Source organism: Petromyzon marinus, unplaced genomic scaffold (genome assembly GCF_048934315.1).
Source record: "Petromyzon marinus isolate PM22_M1 ecotype Great Lakes invasive population unplaced genomic scaffold, UKy_Petmar_22M1.pri1.0 PM_Scaffold_4, whole genome shotgun sequence".
In the NCBI taxonomy this organism is placed as follows: domain Eukaryota; kingdom Metazoa; phylum Chordata; class Hyperoartia; order Petromyzontiformes; family Petromyzontidae; genus Petromyzon; species Petromyzon marinus.
Window position 1 is genome coordinate 4,040,765 of NW_027423390.1, and position 12,341 is coordinate 4,053,105.

At 54.7% G+C, this 12,341-nt stretch overlaps 1 protein-coding gene across 4 annotated transcripts in view; it reads right to left on the reverse strand.

Moving 5' to 3' along the window:
* The window catches only part of LOC142905306 (muscleblind-like protein 3), a 31,909-nt gene extending 23,527 nt beyond the window's left edge, over positions 1 to 8,382 (reverse strand). For 2 of the 4 annotated variants that reach the window (XM_076064349.1, XM_076064348.1), the window contains exon 1: positions 7,727 to 8,382. The gene's annotated coding sequence lies outside the window, so the exon portion shown is untranslated. Of the gene's footprint in view, positions 1 to 7,708 lie in introns of all 4 variants that reach the window. The other 2 variants (XM_076064351.1, XM_076064350.1) reach the window with 1 other exon arrangement.
* Positions 8,383 to 12,341: the final 3,959 nt, after the last annotated feature.

Below are 12,341 nucleotides of genomic sequence, written 5' to 3' on the forward strand. Positions count from 1 at the left end.
TACACGTGGTCACAACACTATAGTACTATAGTAAACAGTATACACGTGGTCACAACACTATAGTACTATAGTAAACAGTATACACGTGGTCACAATACTATAGTACTATAGTAAACAGTATACACGTGGTCACAACACTATAGTACTATAGTAAACAGTATACACGTGGTCACAATACTATAGTACTATAGTAAACAGTATACACGTGGTCACAACACTATAGTGCTATAGTAAACAGTATACACGTGGTCACAACACTATAGTACTATAGTAAACAGTATACACGTGGTCACAACACTATAGTACTATAGTAAACCGTATACACGTGGTCACAACACTATAGTACTGTAGTAAACAGTATACACGTGGTCACAACACTATAGTACTATAGTAAACAGTATACGAGTGAGGCACTGAGACTGAGCATGGGAGATGATTACCCACAATCCCGAGCGAGAGAGAGAGAACCATTGGCTCAGTTGTGATCACGTGACGCTCGGCAAACAAAGCGTATACTGTGTACGTACTGCTCGTATTGCAAGACATCGCTCGTGTATCAAATTAACATTTATTTTTTAAAATGTGTTCGTCTTGCAAAACACTCGCAGACCAAGTGACTCGCAATCCAAGGTTTCACAGTACACAGCGGGACCCAGACGGATTAGTCCATTATTACACAAAGGGGTGACTCAGACGGGTTAGACTATTAATACATAGTGGGACCCAGACGGATTAGTCCATTATTACGCAAAGGGGTGACGCAGAAGGGCTAGACTATTAATACACAGCGGGACCCAGACGGATTAGTCCATTATTACACGAAGGGGTGACACAGACTGGTTAGACTATTAATACACAGCGGGACCCAGACGGATTAGTCCATTATTACACGAAGGGGTGACGCAGACGGGCTAGACTATTAATGCACAGCGGGACCCAGACGGATTAGTCCATTATTACACGAAGGGGTGACACAGACGGGCTAGACTATTAATGCACAGCGGGACCCAGACGGATTAGTCCATTATTACACGAAGGGGTGACACAGACGGGCTAGACTATTAATACACAGCGGGACCCAGACGGATTAGTCCATTATTACACGAAGGGGTGACACAGACGGGCTAGACTATTAATACACAGCGGGACCCAGACGGATTAGACCATTATTACACGAAGGGGTGACACAGACGGGCTAGACTATAAATACATAGCGGGACCCAGACGGATTAGTCCATTATTACACGAAGGGGTGACACAAACGGGCTAGACTATTAATACACAGCGGGACCCACACGGATTAGTCCATTATTACACGAAGGGGTGACTCAGACGGGTTAGACTATTAATACATAGTGGGACCCAGACGGATTAGACCATTATTACATGAAGGGGTGACTCAGACGGGCTAGACTATTAATACATAGCAGGACCCAGACGGATTAGTCCATTATTACGCGAAGGGGTGACGCAGACAGGCTAGACTATTAATACACAGCGGGACCCAGACGGATTAGTCCATTATTACATGAAGGGGTGACGCAGACGGGCTAGACTATTAATCCATAGCGGGACCCAGACGGATTAGTCCATTATTACACGAAGGTGTGACACAGACGGGTTAGACTATTAATACACAGCGGGACCCAGACGGATTAGACCATTATTACACGAAGGGGTGACACAGATGGGCTAGACAATTAATACACAGCGGGACCCAGACGGAATGAACCATTGATAGAGTCAGTCCAAGGGTTGCGGAAGGCCCGACTAACGCAAATGCTCCCGTATATCACGTAAACAAAATCACCACGCGGAAATGTTTGCGTTAGTTACGTGAGAGCCAGTAGTGCCGCACGGCGGATGAATACCGCGGAGCGAGGAGTCAGGAAAATGGAGTTGTTTGTCATGCTACACGATTGTTTTCTATGTCTAGAGCTGTCTTCCCCCCACCCCACCCCACCCCCCCATGTTTTTATCGCTTTCTCTTTCCTTCAGTTTAGGTTTAATTCATGAGTTATTTGCTGCATGCAATTTATTGAACACATTGTGCACTTGGGTCGCTGACGGTCTCGGCCAACAGCGCTCAGAGAAGCCGAGGCCTCGCCTGATGCACGCCACGCGGACATTCGGACGTGACCGCTTTCTGTGAACAATTTACATTTTTAAAACGTTTCATGGTATTCATGAGCAATCGCACGCAGTCTACGTCCCATTAGTTTCATTACGGGTTCGGGTAGTGTTAGGGTAGATATCCGATGAAATTAAGGAATCGTAGGTGGTGCAGAGCGTACGCACAGCGAAGCCATGCGGCTAGCCACAGAAAACGGGCGACAGCACAATACGGGAGGCTACAACTTCTTCCGGCTACGGGATTTCATCGTTTATTTTGGGTGGGGGGAATTGTTCAGTTTCCGACATATGGGAGTTTCGGGCTTCCGGATCGTTCTGGGGAACCTAACCCTGCCGTAACCCGGGGACTGCCTGGAGGTAGGGGACACCCAGGCGGGCTGTACCATTACACCTCACTGGGGGACACACAGACAATTCTAGATTTGAAGCTTTCGTGACTGCTAGGATCCATACTCTTTGGTTCTATTGGGTAAAGTCACGTAGGTAAAAAATAAAATAACAAAAATCACGACGTTTCGGCCACAACACAAGCGGCCTTCATCAGGTGAAGGGACGAGACTGTCTGGAGGACAGCGCTGGAGTGAAAAAAGCCACGCTCAGATCACGACGTTTAAGCTGTCCTCCAGACAGTCTCGTCCCTTCACCTGATGAAGGCCGCTTGTGTTGTGGCCGAAACGTCGTGATTTTTGTTATTTTATTTTTTTACCTACGTGACTTTACCCAATAGAACCAAAGAGTATGGAACACAGACAGGCGATTTAACGAGAGGGTGACTCAGATAGGCTGTACCATTAATGGATAGGGGTAACCTAGACGGACTTTCCACTCTCCTACCACTCCCCTCTCACACAGTCACATAGTCACTTTAAGATGTTTTTCTTGTTGGTGTTTTTGTTTTTTTGTTTGTTGTGGTTGCACCCGATTCAAGAGCCAGATGGCTCACAGGGCTATACCAAAACAAACTGAACTGATCTCACTCCACTCCCCTCCACTCACTCTCCTACCCCTACCCTCTCATCTCACTCCACTCCCCTCCACGCACTCTCCTGCCTCTCCACTCTCATCTCACTCCACTCCCCTCCACGCTCTCTCCTACCATCTACTTCTCTCTCATCTCACTCTACTCCCCTCCACACACTGTCCTACCACTCCCTTCTCATAGATCCAACACTGCCCATAGACTCAAAACTGCCCATAAACTCAACACTGCCCATAGACTCAACACTGCCCATAGACTCAACACTGCCCCATAGACTAAACACTAACCATAGACTCAACACTGTCCATAGACCCACCATTGGCCATTGACTTAACGCTGCCCATATACCCAAAATGCCCATAGACCCAACAATGCCCGTCCAAAAAGACACTGCCCAGAGACTCAACACTGTCCAAACATTCAACACTGCCCATTGACTCAACACTGCACCATAGACTCAGCACTGCACCATAGACTCAACACTGCCCATAGACCCAACAATGCCCATAGACTCAACACTGCCCATAGACTCAACACTGCCCATAGACCCAACATTGCCCATAGACCCAACATTTTCCGTACTCAACGCTGCAAATAGACTCAATACTGCCCATAGACTCAACACTGCCCATAGACTCAACACTACCCATAGACCCAACACTACCCATAGACTCAACAATGCCCATAGACTCAACACTGCCGAAAGACTCAACACTACCCATAGACTGAACACTGCCCAAAGACTCAACACTGCCCATAGACTCAACACTGCCCATAGACTCAACACTACCCATAGACTCAACACTGCAGCCCATAGACTCAACACTGCCCATAGACTCAACACTGTCCAAAGATTCAACACTGCCCCAAAGACTCAACACTGCCCATAAACTCAACACTGCAGTCCATAGACTCAACACTGCAGCCCATAGACTCAACACTGCAGTCCATAGACTCAACAACACTGCCCCATAGACTCAACACTGCCCCATAGACTCAACTCTGCTCCATAGACTCAACACTGCCTATAGACTCAACACTGCCCCATAGACTCAACACTGCCCCATATACTCAACACTGCCCATAGACTCAACACTGCCCATAGACTCAACACTGCCCCATAGACTCAACACTGCCCATAGACTCAACACTGCACCATAGACTCAACACTGCCCCATAGACTCAACACTGCCCCATAGACTCAACACTGCCCATAGACTCAACACTGCACCATAGACTCAACACTCCCCCATAGGCTCAACACTGCCCCATAGACTCAACACTGCACCATAGATTCAACACTGCAGTCCATAGACTCACCACTATGGACTCCATAGACTCAACACTGCCTATAGACTCAACACTGCCCCATAGGCTCAACACTGCCCCATAGACTCAACACTGCCCATAGACTCAACACTGCACCATAGACTCAACACTGCCCCATAGACTCAACACTGCCTATACTCAACACTGCCCATAGACTCAACACTGCCCCATAGACTCAACACTGCCCATAGACTCAACACTGCCCCATAGGCTCAACACTGCCCCATAGACTCAACACTGCCCATAGACTCAACACTGCCTCATAGACTCAACACTGCCCATAGACTCAACACTGCCCATAGACTCAACACTGCCCATAGACTCAACACTGCCCATAGACTCAACACTGCCCCACAGACTCAACACTGCCCCATAGACTCAACACTGCCCCATAGACTCAACACTGCCCCATAGACTCAACACTGCCCCATAGACTCAACACTGCACCATAGACTCAACACTGCACCATAGACTCAACACTCCAGTCCATAGACTCAACACCGCACCTCCGATTAGCCCAGTCAGCTACGTATGGTGCGAGAGAAGTTAAACGTCCATACGTGCGATTTCACTTGTAATACGAACTGATTTGTTATTACCGTGAACTAGCAGTAAATGCATTTGGTGATGATGGGGGTATGTCTGGGCACTCAACATCTCCCAATTGCATAACTTGACATGCTGCCTGTTTACAAACTTGAGTGTAAACTAAACTATTTATATTTTACCAGGTAAAGCCCCACTGAGCTATTTAGCTCTTTTTCACAAGCGACCTGGCCACCAGAAATAATATCTCAACGAAGTGGCGGCTTATCATCATCATCGTCATCACGTGAAAATTCATAGCAGTGACGCCGATGGCAAACGTGGAGTGAAACACCAGAGGACCCGGAGGAAAATCCACACGACCACAGGGAGAGCGAGGGGCACGTGGAATCCAAATATACAGCAGCAGCAGCAGGCGTCGTCAGGGTCGGGATCAGAGTCCACGACCTCCTGCGTACCAGGCGAGGTAGTCAACATCTAGCCACACACATATGCAGCAGCAGGCATCGTCAGGGGTGTGATTGAACCCACGACCTCATGCGTACCAGGAGAGGTAGTCAACATCTCCTAGCCACACACAAACAGCAGCAGCAGCAGGCATCGTCAGGGGTGTGATTGAACCCACGACCTCCTGCGTACCAGGCGAGGTAGTCAACATCTCCTAGCCACACACAAATACACAGCAGCAGGTGTCGTCAGGGGTGTGATTGAACCCACGACCTCCTGTGTACCAGGCGAGGTAGTCAACATCTCCTAGCCACACACAAACAGCAGCAGCAGGCATCGTCAGGGGTGTGATGGAACCCACGACCTCCTGTGTACCAGGCGAGGTAGTCAACATCTCGTCACGCAAATACAGCAGCAGGCATCGTCAGGGGTGTGATTGAACCCACGACCTCCTGCGTACCAGGCGAGGTAGTCAACATCTCCTAGCCACACACAAATATACAGCAGCAGCAGGCATCGTCATGGGTGTGATTGAACCCACGACCTCCTGTGTACCAGGCGAGGTAGTCAACATCTCCTAGCCACACACAAATACACAGCAGCAGGTGTCGTCAGGGGTGTGATTGAACCCACGACCTCCTGTGTACCAGGCGAGGTAGTCAACATCTCGTCACACAAATACAGCAGCAGGCATCGTCAGGGGTGTGATTGAACCCACGACCTCCTGCGTACCAGGCGAGGTAGTCAACATCTCCTAGCCACACACAAACAGCAGCAGCAGGCATCGTCAGGGGTGTGATGGAACCCACGACCTCCTGTGTACCAGGCGAGGTAGTCAACATCTCCTAGCCACACACAAATATACAGCAGCAGCAGGCATCGTCAGGGGTGTGATTGAACCCACGACCTCCTGTGTACCAGGCGAGGGAGTCAACATCTCCTCGTCACGCCGGGGCAGTGGCTGCATCATCGGCCGCCCTCGTGGTGTTGGAGTGGAGATAAAAAAGAATGACCGACAAAATGTTTTTTAAAGCAAAGCGCCTCGCGGTCGACCTCCAGCTTGACCCCCTCGAGCCGCCCGCCCCCCTTGCACGCTGGCGGTGGGGAGGGGGGGGGCAGAGGTGCCAAGAAGAGTCGGGAAGTGCCACAGGGATGGGGCCACGTGGGCCGCAGTGGTGCACGAGGGGGAATTGGGTGGCCGGCGACGCCCAACGCTCGCGCCCGGCCGTCTTTGTCTCCCCCAGCAGTGGCGATGTTTACTCCACGCCGCCACAACGGGTACTCGTTTGAGTCGACGCGCGGACGCACGCACGCGGGCGCACACACAGACACGGGGATTCACGCACGGACACACACACAGACACACACACACACAGACACACACACAGACACACACACACCGACACACACACAGACACAGACACACACACAGACACACACACACACACAGACACACACACACACAGACACACAGACACAGACACACAGACACACACACACAGACACACACACAGACACACACACACACAGACACACACACCGACACATAGACACACACACCGACACACAGACACACACACACAGACACACACACACACAGACACACACACACAGACACACACACAGACACACACACACAGACACACACACACACACAGACACACACACACACACAGACACACACATAGACACACACACACAGACACACACACAGACACACACATACACACACACACAGACACACACACAGACACACACGGACGCACACAGACACACACACAGACACACACACACACAGACACACACACAGACACACACACACACACAGACACACACACACAACGACACACAGACACACACACAGACATAGACACACACACATACACACACACACAGACACACACACACAGACACACACAGACACACACACACACAGACACACACACACAGACACACACACACAGACACACACACACACAGACACACACACACAGACACACACACACACAGACACACAGACACACACACAGACACACACAGACACACACACACAGACACACTCACACAGACACACACACAGACATAGACACACACACATACACACACACAGACACACACACAGACACACACACACACACAGACACACACACACACAGACACACACACACACACAGACACACACACACAGACACACACACACACACAGACACACACACACACAGACACACACACACACAGACACACACACACAGACACACACACACACGGACGCACCATCTCCACCGAGCGTACCCAGGGCCGGGGTCGGGCGACGTGGAGTCGTCTTGGCCGGCGAGCCACGGGGCGTGGGAACGGAGGGACGCGTGGCGGGCGACTGCCGAGAGAGACGAGAGAGGGAGAGAGGGAGAGACGAGAGAGGGAGGGAGAGTGAGTGAGTGAGAGTGGTGGGGGAGAGCGCCAGGCAGGGCGTACGTAGCGTTGAGAACTCCACTCGCCGACTTGCTCGCGTGGACACAAAAAAAAATGGGGTGGGTCCGAAAGGAGAGCGGCGGCGGCGGCGGCGGCCGCGGCGGGTCACGTGATCACGCGCGGGCCAATGGGCCGCTTCGGCGAGCTGGGGCGGGGTGGGGGGCACCACGGGAGGCCCCGCCGTGCCTTGCCGGCGTTCAAACGGCGGTGGAGGAACTTCCCTGCGCCGTCGACGGACGATGGATTCTTTTTCACGTCGAATTTTTTTGTTTTTCTCTCTCTTCGATGACAACAACAACAACCACCACCACCACCACTCACAGCTGGGAGGGACTGGGAGAGAGAGAGACGGGGAGAAAGTTCATCATCTGCGGTGTGAAAAAAAAAAGATAAATTCCCCAGTAATAAAATAAACACACACACACCCCCTCTCTCGTCCTCCCTCAGGGGTTACAAATACGGTGGTGGTGGTGGTGGCGGTGATGGCGGTGGTGGCGGTGATGGCGGTGATGGCTGTGGCTGCGGCTGTGGTGGCGTTGCCGGTGGCGGTAGCGGTGGTGGTGCCAGTTCATGGTGGTGGCGGTGATGGCGGTGGTGGCGGTGGTGGCGGTGGTGGCGGTGGCACTTGGTGCTGGGTGGTCGTGGCGGTGATGGCGGTGATGGCGGTGATGGCGGTGGTGGTGGCGATGCCGGTGGCGGTAGCGGTGGTGGTGCCGGTTCACGGTGGTGGCGGTGACGGCGGCGGTGCTGGGCGCTGCCGGTGTTGCGGTGTTTCCACGGGCGCGACCGCGACTACTCGCCTCTCGGCTCTCTCCGTGCAGGAGGAGGGCGGCGGCCGCCCGTTATTTCATTTCGTAACGAACGTCGCCGCCGTCACGTACAGTGTTCGGCGCAAGGGGCCCGTCGGGGCGGTCGCGGGGGGCCGGGGGGGGTGGGCGGGGGGGGGGGGGCCGAGCGGGCGGCAGGGGGGGGGGCCCGCCAGAAATCCGTCAGACCGTGGCACCGCTCCAAGTCGGGCCGCGTCGATTGGCCGCTCGGGGAATTCGCCTCCCAGCATCGGGCGCGGCGATTGGCCGGATGCCAGCGGGCGGTGGCGCTGGGGAGGGGTGGGTGGGGGGGGTAGGGCATGGCACGGCGTGGCAAGCGTTGGCCGGGTTTCGCGAGAATACAAAAAAAAATCCTAATAAATTAAATAAGACATTTAAAAAAAAAAAATCCACAAAGACCCACACTCTTTGGTTCTATTGGGTAAAGTCACCACGTAGGTAAAAAATAAAATAACAAAAAATCACGACGTTTCGGCCACAACACAAGCGGCCTTCATCAGGTGAAGGGACGAGACTGTCCTCCAGACACTCCAGCGCTGTCCTCCAGACAGTCTCGTCCCTTCACCTGATGAAGGCCGCTTGTGCTGTGGCCGAAACGTCGTGATTTTTTTGTTATTTTATTTTTCACCTACGTGGTGACTTTACCCAATAGAACCAAAGAGTATGGATCCTAGCAGTCACTAAGGGCTTCAAATCTAGAATCCACAAAGACCGCTCCTCCCTCCCTTCCCACCCCTCCAGCCCCTCTCCACCTGAAGCCTTGAGCGACGAGCGAGTGCTTCGGAAGGTGGACACGTTGGGGGGGGGGGGGGGGGGGGGGGTGCCGTCCACGCTGGTACAGAGAGGGGCTTGTCCGGCTCCCCCAGCGTCCGAGGAAGACGTGCTGCACATCACCGACACGCGCGCGCGTGTGTGTGTGTGTGTGTGTCACGTGGCGTGATCCAGCCGGGGCCGTGCCTTGAGCAGGCCCCAGGACACTGCAAGCACCGCAGAGAAGCCGTCGGTGTCACCTTGCAGCGTCTTCCTCCTCGGTCTGCAACACCGCCAACTTCGCCTGAGCACAGGCGAAGTTGGCGAGGTCATGGCGCTTGTTAGCCAGGCAAGGCACCACCCCGTATACGAAGCTGCTGTTGTAGAAGGGCACCCCCCAGTTTCCTGAAGATGTCCCCCAAAAGGCGGAACATTGGTTTGAGCCGCTGGCAAGCGTAAGTAGCGGTGGGGCAAGATCCTCCCTGGCACCGCAGGAAATGCACCAAGTCTGTGACCCCTGGCGAGATTCGTGAGAGAGAGAGTGAGTGAGAGAGAGTGAGAGAGAGTGAGAGAGAGTGAGAGACAGAGAGAGAGTGAGAGAGTGAGAGAGAGTGAGTGAGAGAGTGAGAGAGTGAGTGAGAGTGAGAGACAGAGAGATAGAGAGTGAGAGAGAGTGAGAGAGTGAGAGAGTGAGAGAGGGAGTGAGAGAGTGAGAGAGTGAGAGAGTGAGATAGAGACAGTGAGTGAGAGTGAGAGAGATAGAGAGATTAAGAGTTTTTGAGAGACAGAGATAGAGAGTGAGAGAGTGAGAGAGTGAGTGAGAGTGTGAGATAGAGAGACAGAGAGAGATAGAGAGTGAGAGAGAGAGTGAGTGAGAGTGAGAGAGTGAGATAGAGAGACAGAGAGTGAGTGAGAGACAGAGAGAGTGAGTGAGAGAGAGTGAGTGAGAGTGTGAGATAGAGAGACAGTGAGAGAGAGAGATAGAGAGTGAGTGAGAGAGTGAGAGAGACTTTTGACTTTTAAACCACTTTCATTGCTGCCAGCAGCAAAAGCACCAGGGCCGACTCCGACACCAAATCACGTCGAGTGCAGCGTCCCGTCACAAACCGCTACCCCCGGCGCGTGCGTGGCAAGCGTGGCAAGCGTGGCAAGCGTGGCAGGCTTAGCAGGCACGGCAGGCACGGCAGGCACGGCAGGCGCAGGATGCCGTTAGCGCCGGTGCACAGGCCTCGACAGGCCCCCCACCACCCACCGTTTCAAGAAGCACACGAGCATCACCGTCACCGTCACCGGTAGGCGTGCTCCAGGCGGCCCCGGAGCAGGCCCCTGAACACCGGCACCGCACGGCGGGTGTCAGCGTCGCCTTGACGCATCTTGTTGCTGGTCGGCCATCGTCGCTCGGGCACAGACCAAGTGTGCAGGGTCGTGGGGCTTATTATTATTATTATTGTTAGCCAGGATGAGGCTCCTGTAAAGAGGCACCTCCAGTCGCCATCATGGCCACCACCACCACCAGCACCACCACCACCACCAGCACCACCACCACCACCGCCAACACCACTACCACCACCACCACCAGCACCACCACCACCAGCACCACCACCACCACCACTAGCACCACCACCACCACCAGCACCACCAGCACCACCACCGCCAACACCACTACCACCACCACCAGCACCACCAGCACCACCACCAGCACCACTACCACCACCGCCACCACCACCACCACTACCGCCACCGCCACCACCACCGCCACCACCACCACCGCCACCACCACCCACACCAATGCCATCATCACCGCTGCCGCCGTAGTATTGACCAGGGCGGGTTGCTGGATCGGAACCTCGGCGACAACGAGTGGCGATCTGCCTCTGGGCCACCGGTGCAGTTGGTGGTGGTGGTGGGGGCGGTGGTGGTGGCGGTGGTGGTGGCGGTGGTGGTGGCGGTGGTGGCGGTGATGGTGGTAGTGACGGTGGCGGTAGTGACGGTGGTGGTAGTGGTGGCGGTGGTGGTGGTAGTGGTGGTAGTGGTGGTGGCTACACGGAGCGACGCTAGAGGCATCAATGCTTCCATGCTTCCGGCACGATCGCCGCAGTTCTCCGGCGTTCCGGCAAACTGCCGGCGGTCCGGTGGCCTCCCCCCCCCACCCCCCCCCCCCCCCCCCCCCGCCACCGGGCCTCTCCCCCACGCTGCGGCCGGAATTCCGGAGCGGATCCGGGGCGGAGCGCCAATCCCGCGGCCGCGGCGTGCCGGCGCGTGCCGATGATCTCACCGCGGCGGCTCAAAACACGTCGCCAATCGCGGCAGGCGCGGGCCTGCCGGCCTCGCCCGCACGCAAAAGCAAAGGTCCCCCGTGTAGCCCCCCCCCCCCCCGCTCGCGGGCGCGCGGTGCACGGGCGCCAAGCGGCGGCCTGTGCCAGGCTAGGTGTACCTCGACGCCGCCGAGTGACGCGTGGGAGGAGGCTCTCGCCGCTGGCAGGAGGAGGTCGCGAAGGACGGGCCCAGGGCCCGCGGCGGCGACGGCTTCACCGCGCCGGGCTAGGCGACGCGGCACCACGGGGTTGGCCGAGATGACCGGCACACTCGCACGCGCAGAGAGACAAAGGTCCCCCATGTAGCCTTGACGGACGCTTGGGGGCAAGTGGTCTTCGCGAGCGGCGGCGGCAAGCGGCGGCAGCGGCTACGTAGGCCGGCACGGTGGAAGGTTTCTACCTGGATTCTTCTGTGGGCTCAGTCGCTTTACCGTGATTTAACTCTTCACCTTTTTGTCGTTTTCGACGTTTTCTGCGGTCGCCCCCCGCCCGGTTCAAGATGCGGATGGCTCCCCAGGGCCACACCAAAATACGTGGAGGGAAAAA